General features: G+C 36.5%; 1 pseudogene; it reads left to right on the top strand.

Moving 5' to 3' along the window:
* The first annotated feature begins 3,655 nt into the window (after window positions 1–3,655).
* LOC127102607 (enoyl-[acyl-carrier-protein] reductase [NADH], chloroplastic-like) lies at window positions 3,656–4,191 on the top strand (annotated as a pseudogene).
* The last annotated feature ends 3,010 nt before the right edge of the window (window positions 4,192–7,201 follow it).

Below are 7,201 nucleotides of genomic sequence, written 5' to 3'. Positions count from 1 at the left end.
CTCTCCAAGAATCTGCTAGAGCTATGATTCATGCTAAGAAGTTGCCTTACCACTTTTGGGCCGAAGCTATGAACACGACATGTTATCTTCACAACAGAGTAACCTTGAGGAAAGGGACCCCAACCACTTTATATAAAGTCTGGAAGGGAAGAAGACCTATTGTCAAATACTTCCATGTGTTTTATAGTAAATGTTATATCCTGGCTGATCGTGAACAAAGAAGGAAAATGGACCCCAAGAGTGATGAAGGAATATTTCTGGGCTACTCAACAAACAGCAAAGCCTTTAGAGTTTTTAATTCCAGAACAAAAGTTATGATGGAATCTATCAATGTTGTTATTGATGATCAAGAGACTGATGTCACAGACGATGTTGAAACATTTCTGAATGATTCCCTAGCTGATCTCCTGGACAAAAGTAATGAGAGTGAGTCCACTCAAGCTGAACCTGAAGCTGATAAAGTTAATAAGGGACCCTCTATCAGAATTCAGAAGGATCATCCTAAAGATCTCATTATAGGAGACCCAAATAAAGGGGTCACCACTAGATCAAGGGAAATGATCTCACATGCCTGTTTTGTGTCTAAGATTGAGCCTAAGAATGTCAAAGAAGCCATAACTGATGAATTCTAGATCAATGCCATGCAGGAAGAGTTAGGCCAATTCAAGAGAAATGAAGTGTGGGAATTGGTTCCAAGACCTGAAGGAATAAATGTTATTGGTACAAAGTGGGGTTACAAGAATAAATCTGATGAAAAAGGTGTGGTTACTAAAAATAAAGTGTCATACCCCGATTTTGGCCCTGAATTTTTTCATTTTTTTTTATTTTGGCACATGGCCTAAAGTTCATTTACATAAACATTCATGACCAAAGGCAATCATCCATTCCCAAATCCATATTTTTTTATAAACATTGGTCATTATTTAGTTTTTCTTTATCATGGTGTTTTGATTATGAAATGGATTCTAAATATTTGACTTTTTATTTTTTTCAATTTTAATTTCAAAATAAGTCTAATTCCAAATTTCAATTTAATCTTAACTGTGTTTTACTAATGACTCGAATTCTAATTGATTTTTAATTTCCAAATAAATGTTAGAATTTGACATCAAAGTAATTTTAACAAATTATAGATTAATTTGATTTTAATTGGTTTTATTTGGCTTTTTTGATTTTTTAATGGACATTTTGATTAGTCTCGGATTATTTCTAAAATCCATATCCATTTCATAACCAAACATGATCCATTTTCCATCCATAGCTCATTTCAAAATCAAAATAGTACATCTCACTTGGTACAGGAATCCAATTTGTCTGTCTTTGAAAGGTCTAATAACCAATCTCCCCTCATTGTTAAAAATATGGTGCCTCCTACAAATATTAGCATGCAAGATTCAGCAAGTCACTGGTTAGTAATGAATGTTGCAGTATGCAATATTTTCATTGGAAGATGCTCGGATGAAAAGCAACTCGTGGAAGACACAGGTGAAGAATTTGTAAAGTTTTTCTTGATGAGGTCATTTGCCAAGATGCAAAAGTGGGTGAAGATGGTGATATAGTTGGTTTCGAAATGCATGATTTAATGCATGATCTTGAAATGCAAGTAGCTGGCAATGTTTGTTGTTACTTAGACAGTGAGACAAAAAGCCGTGTACAAAAACTCATGCATGTATCATTGGAATCCAAGGTAATTCATTTGTTGGACTCATTAGATGGAAGTAGGCTGCGAACTTTGATTTTACTGTCTTCCAATGAGGAAGAATTCAATGAGGATAAATTGTCAATCATTTCAAAATTCAAACACTTGCGTGTCTTGAAGCTGACGGATTTTTCTTTAAGCAAGTTTTCTAGATCAATTAGAAAATTGAAACATTTAAGATATTTTAACTTGTCAAACTGTAAAGGACTGGGAAGTCTTTACAAATCCTTAAGCAGTTTTGTTACAAACACTAACATTGAGACCTAATGAAAAAATGGAGCTTTCTACAAAGGTTGTATCAAAATTGATCACTTTAAGACACCCCCACATCTTTGATTAGGAAGCCTCCAGAGACAGAATACCATTTGGATTTGTAAAATTGAGCATTCTGCAGCAATTTGACTACAGTATAACAACACGGTCGACCTTAGTCTTGGCACCAACGTGTCTATGACTTCTTCCGGCCGCCGCAGCCCAAAACTTCAAATTGGAATGTTTCTGCTACAACACCACCTGAAATCGGTAAAGGGACTCAAGTTAAACTCATAAAAGCAAGCTTGCAATATACGATATAAGCCATGAAGGTTTTGATCCAACCATGTGCATATTCACGCCATTGAAGCAAGTCAAAACTCAGATCAATACTAACCTTGTAAAACAGTTTGTTCATTAGCCGGCGCACCGGGAAACCAACCTGCCAAATCGATCAAAGAAGCGAAATGTCAAAATAAATATTCAAGCAAAACTTCAAGAGCACCATTCACAGTTTTAGCTCAAAACTCTCATAATATCAACAACTTGCCTTATCAGAACAATGTCGACAATGTGAAGTTCGGTGGCTTCGCTCCAAACAACAAGGTTCAAGGAATATTCCTTAAAAAGGATAATCCAAGATGCCACATTAATACAAGAAGTAAGAAAGAAAGTTGGCTGCCAGATTATTATCCGTGTAGATGCAAATCAAAACTGAACTTTTGAGGAAGCTATGAAATTTGGCTCTTTGGCTAAAGATTGCAACCTGCAACGTATTGAGGAACCTGTCCAGGATGAAGGTGATATTCTCAAGTTTTGTGAAGAAAGTGGATTACTTGTTGCCCTAGATGAAACCGTAGATAAAATTCAAGAAAATCCCCTGAAAAAGCTATTGAAGTTTACTCATCCTGGAATAGTTGCTGTTGTTATCAAGCCAAGTGTTGTTGATGGATTTGAGAATGCAGAATGGGCGCACCAACATGGGAAGATGGTTGTTGTCAGCTCTGCATTTGAAAGCAGTTTGAGTCTCTCTGCTTATACTCAATTTTCTATTTATCTTGAAGTTCAGAGGTTAAGTACATTCAAACTGTTAGATGTTAAGGCAACACCTTCTGTAGCTCATGGTCTAGGATCCTATCGTTGGCTTAAAGAAGACATAACGCTTGGTCCTCTTTTGATTGGTCGGAATCCACGAAGTGGGCTGGTCGAAGTTCTGTGAATGAGGGTAATGGACATTCTCTTAAGTAATGGAGCTTCTGAAAACTTGCAGCATGATGCCAGTAGAACCAGTAACAAGCTCAATCATTTTTCAGTCGCCGTCACCGAGGATGAAGTACTTGCAGTTACGGTATCACCTGAAACCAATAAAGAAGGACAAGTTTAAATTTCAAAACTCACAACAAAAAAAGCAAGTTGGCAGCATATAATATAACCATTGTTCGCATACCATTGTCGACTTAAAAATGCCGTCTTGCAACATTACCTTGTAAAACTATTCACAAGTTTATGACCGGCATTAAGCATCAAACAAAATCCAGAACTTTGCGACCGCTGTGTCCCAAGGCCTGGAAGGTGCAGGTAATTTTACCGCTAGCGAGGATGGTATACCTGAACATAATAAAAATCTCATGAGCAAACAGCATCTGATGGTATATCTTCAAAGTGTTGTCAAAAGGCAAGGAAACCGAACCTAAGAAAGATTCCAAACCACTGTTGGAGACATCTCAGAAAGGATATCTTGCTGCATTATCTGCATCTAGTTACTCCTATGTTTCTTTACTCAAGCATTTTCTTCCAATCATAAACCCAGGTGGATCTTCAATATCTCTCACATACATCGCTTCAGAGAGGATCATTCCCGGATATGGGGGTGGTATGAGTTCTACAAAAGTTGCACTGGAAAGTGATACACGAGTGCTTGCTTTTGAAGCCGGTAGAAAGCGCAAAATTAGAGTCAACATTATGTCTACTGGTCCACTAAGAAGCCGCGCCGCAAAAGCAATTGGGTTCATTGATACGATCATTCAATAGCTAATGCACCTCTACAGAAAGATCTATCAGCAGAGGAGGTAGGCAATGCAGCTGCTTTCTTATCATCACCATTAGCATCAACTATCACGGGCACTGTTCTATATGTCGACAATGGTCTGAATGCCATGGGTGTTGGAGTTGACAGTCCCATATTTAGTGATCTTAACCTTCCAAAGGAACAACATTAAGTACCGATTCTCACCCAAACCATAACAGTCAGTAAGCTTCAAAACTGTAAAACCATTCTAAGAACAATGTTGCATTTACAAGGTTCCTAACCATCTTTTGAAGTTGATTGAAGAAGCTTTTACTCCAAATTTTCACTGCAGTAACACAGAGCAATTAGCAAGGCAGTAAAATTCAGAAAAATACCCAAAACAGAGTTAAGACAAAAAACGATGAAGAAAGCACATGCTCAGATTACCTGTTCTAAATCCAAACATCAAGTAGGGCGACCAAAACCTGACAACCCAAAAGAGATTTTGCAGAGATCCTCTTTTGAACTCCATATGCCAATCTGAAAACCCTAATTCGTGGAAGATAAATAGTGAGGAAGCGAATCAGTAAGAGAGGGACGATTGGGAGGAGAACGAAAATTAACGGCGAAAAAACTTCAAAACGAAAAACCTAAAATAAAAGCAAAACCTGGTTTGAAGAGTTGAAGGAGGTTTAAGCTTCATCGTCACCGTCACTACCGAACCGCCACCGAAGGTGATCACGACTTTATGAGTCGAATTTGGGGTACAAACTGCAAGTGCACAGTTCTATCGCGTAGTTTTAAAAGATATCGATCCCACAGGGACTTATGAATCGATATACCGTTATCTAAGGTTACTTCGTAAAGCTAAGGCGGATGATACTTTGATTGTTCGGGGGAAAAGTTGAAACTAAAATAAGATCTAGATTAAATATCAATTAAGCGGATATCAGTATGTAGTTCGTCGTAATTAGGGAATCAAATCTTCGTTGGTTTCTTGGTTTTTTAAAATAAATCTTTTTAGTAAATACTATTGATTAAAAGTCTTTTCTCAAACTCTCGCTCTGTTGAATAAACTATGACCTTATATTAACGCAGCTGTCACTTATTGGTTAAGTCCAAAATCACCTTTTGAAAACAACAGAATCTATAGAAACTCTTTTTAAGAAAACACTAATCGTTTAAATACCCTCGTCTCAAACTCTCGCTCTGTTGACTTAGATCATATAATTAAATTCAAATGCTTAACTCTCGTCCTCACATTTAACTTTAAAAAATACTTTTTGAAAAAGATTAGAATTTAATTAACTCTAAAAATTGCTTTCGCCCTGATTTAGAATTAATGTCCAATTTACACTGTCCAGTTAAAAACTCAAACTGTCGTTCTATTGATTTTAACTTCTTTATGTCTTTTACTCTCGTACAAAAACTTTGGTATTAACTCTGTAAATTGAGACCATAAAAAGAGTGACTTTAATTTTAAATAAAATTTAACCAACTTAGTTTTGATTCCTTTATTCCGCTTACTTTACATACCGATACCTAAATAAATTAGCCGGACATATTAAACAGGCTTAAACAATTATTACGCTTAATTAAAGCCATATCAGGCAAACAATATAGACAAATAGCAGTGCAGAGCATATATAAATTAAAACAATAAATTAAAGAACCTGTAAAATTAATAGAAATCTTGATTGTTCTCTAACTTCGATGCTTGAACACTCCACCACAGACCGGTTGGATTTGTTCTTCACAATCTTCGATCAGACAGTAAAATAAAGGCGAAGGAATAAAATACTATGATCTAACGTAAGGTTAGATCTAGTTAAAGTTACACAATAGTTTCCGGTGTAGAAACTATTGTGAGAAAATTAATTGAATGCCTAAAAAATTAAACTAACAAAGGAAATAAATTGCTGAAGAAAAATATGGAATGCTGAAAAAAATATAATGCTGTAAAAATAATGGCAACAGAAACAAGGTTGCTGAAAAAGAAAAAAAATGCTAAAAGCTAGAAAGCTGAAAACTAAATTGCAGAGCGTAAAAAAATGTAAAAGTAGGCCGTCCCCAATTTTTCCCATTTGGGTCCTTTATATAGTGTTCATTTGGTCTTGGTGGTTGAGAAAATCAAGGGAGACTTGGTTTTGGGGGTTGAGAAAATCAAGGGAGACTTGGTTTTGAATGAGGGATCCGTGGAGAAAAGTTTGTTGGAGCAAAATTTGGCACGTTTGGCTGACTGCTTCAAAGCGTACTTCGTGGATGCGTCAAAGCCAAAAATATAGGAGTGGGGTGTGACGTCCGTCACACCATGTGTTACGCTCGTAACACAGAGTAGCAAGGCGTGACGTTCGTCACACCATGCGTGGCGCTCGTCACAGCCTCTCAGCGCATCTCCTTTGTAGTTGTGGGCTGGGCTTTAGTGGAATGCTCTTTCATCCTCTTTTTGCACCTCCTTTTCTTCCTTTTTCACTTAAGCTTCAAATAAGTTACCTGAGACAAATAGAAGGGAAAATACCACGTAATATCGAATAATATGAAATAAATTGAAACAAATAATAATATAATTTAATTAAATCGAGTCCAAAAATGTGATATTATTTCATGTTATCAAACTCCCCCATACTTAGACCTTTGCTTGTCCTCAAGCAAGATACAATATAGAAATCATTTTTAAAATTTGGCCAGATGAAATTTCAAAACACACATCAATTCGTACTAGGTTGCATGTAAACCTTGTTTAGAAGTAACTTGAGTTTAATCTTGACATCAACAACCACCGTCACAACCTCAGATAACCCCACCTTATGCAAACCAGTTCGAGTAATGCCATTATAGCTATCCTAGTTCCTTTACTCTTATTTCACCCGTTTTCATTCTAGCGAAATCACATTAAGCCCTTTATCTTTTCGCGCACATAGTGGAGTAACCGGTTAGTGATTCTGATCCCCTTTTAGCTAGAAGTTCTGGTACATAAGTCGGATAACTTCGTTATTCAGTCCATTGCAAATTGCGGGGGATCGGACCGTAGTCCGCCCTACCAAGTTCAACACCAGATACCTGCTGAACCAACTCATAATGGATCTTTCATATTATGCTTTTGTATGATCTGCAACCTTTAGATTAAATGATCTGGTAAGGATCACCTAACTTAATTAGTGCATTTCCTGATATATATATATATATATATTTTTTTTTATGTTACTTTGGGAATCATTCACTTATATTCATCGGCTCTCCAC

The sequence above is a fragment of the Lathyrus oleraceus genome, chromosome 7 (genome assembly GCF_024323335.1).
Source record: "Lathyrus oleraceus cultivar Zhongwan6 chromosome 7, CAAS_Psat_ZW6_1.0, whole genome shotgun sequence".
In the NCBI taxonomy this organism is placed as follows: domain Eukaryota; kingdom Viridiplantae; phylum Streptophyta; class Magnoliopsida; order Fabales; family Fabaceae; genus Lathyrus; species Lathyrus oleraceus.
Note: the sequence above shows the minus strand (reverse complement) of the source record. Positions and strands in the feature narration are given on the sequence as shown.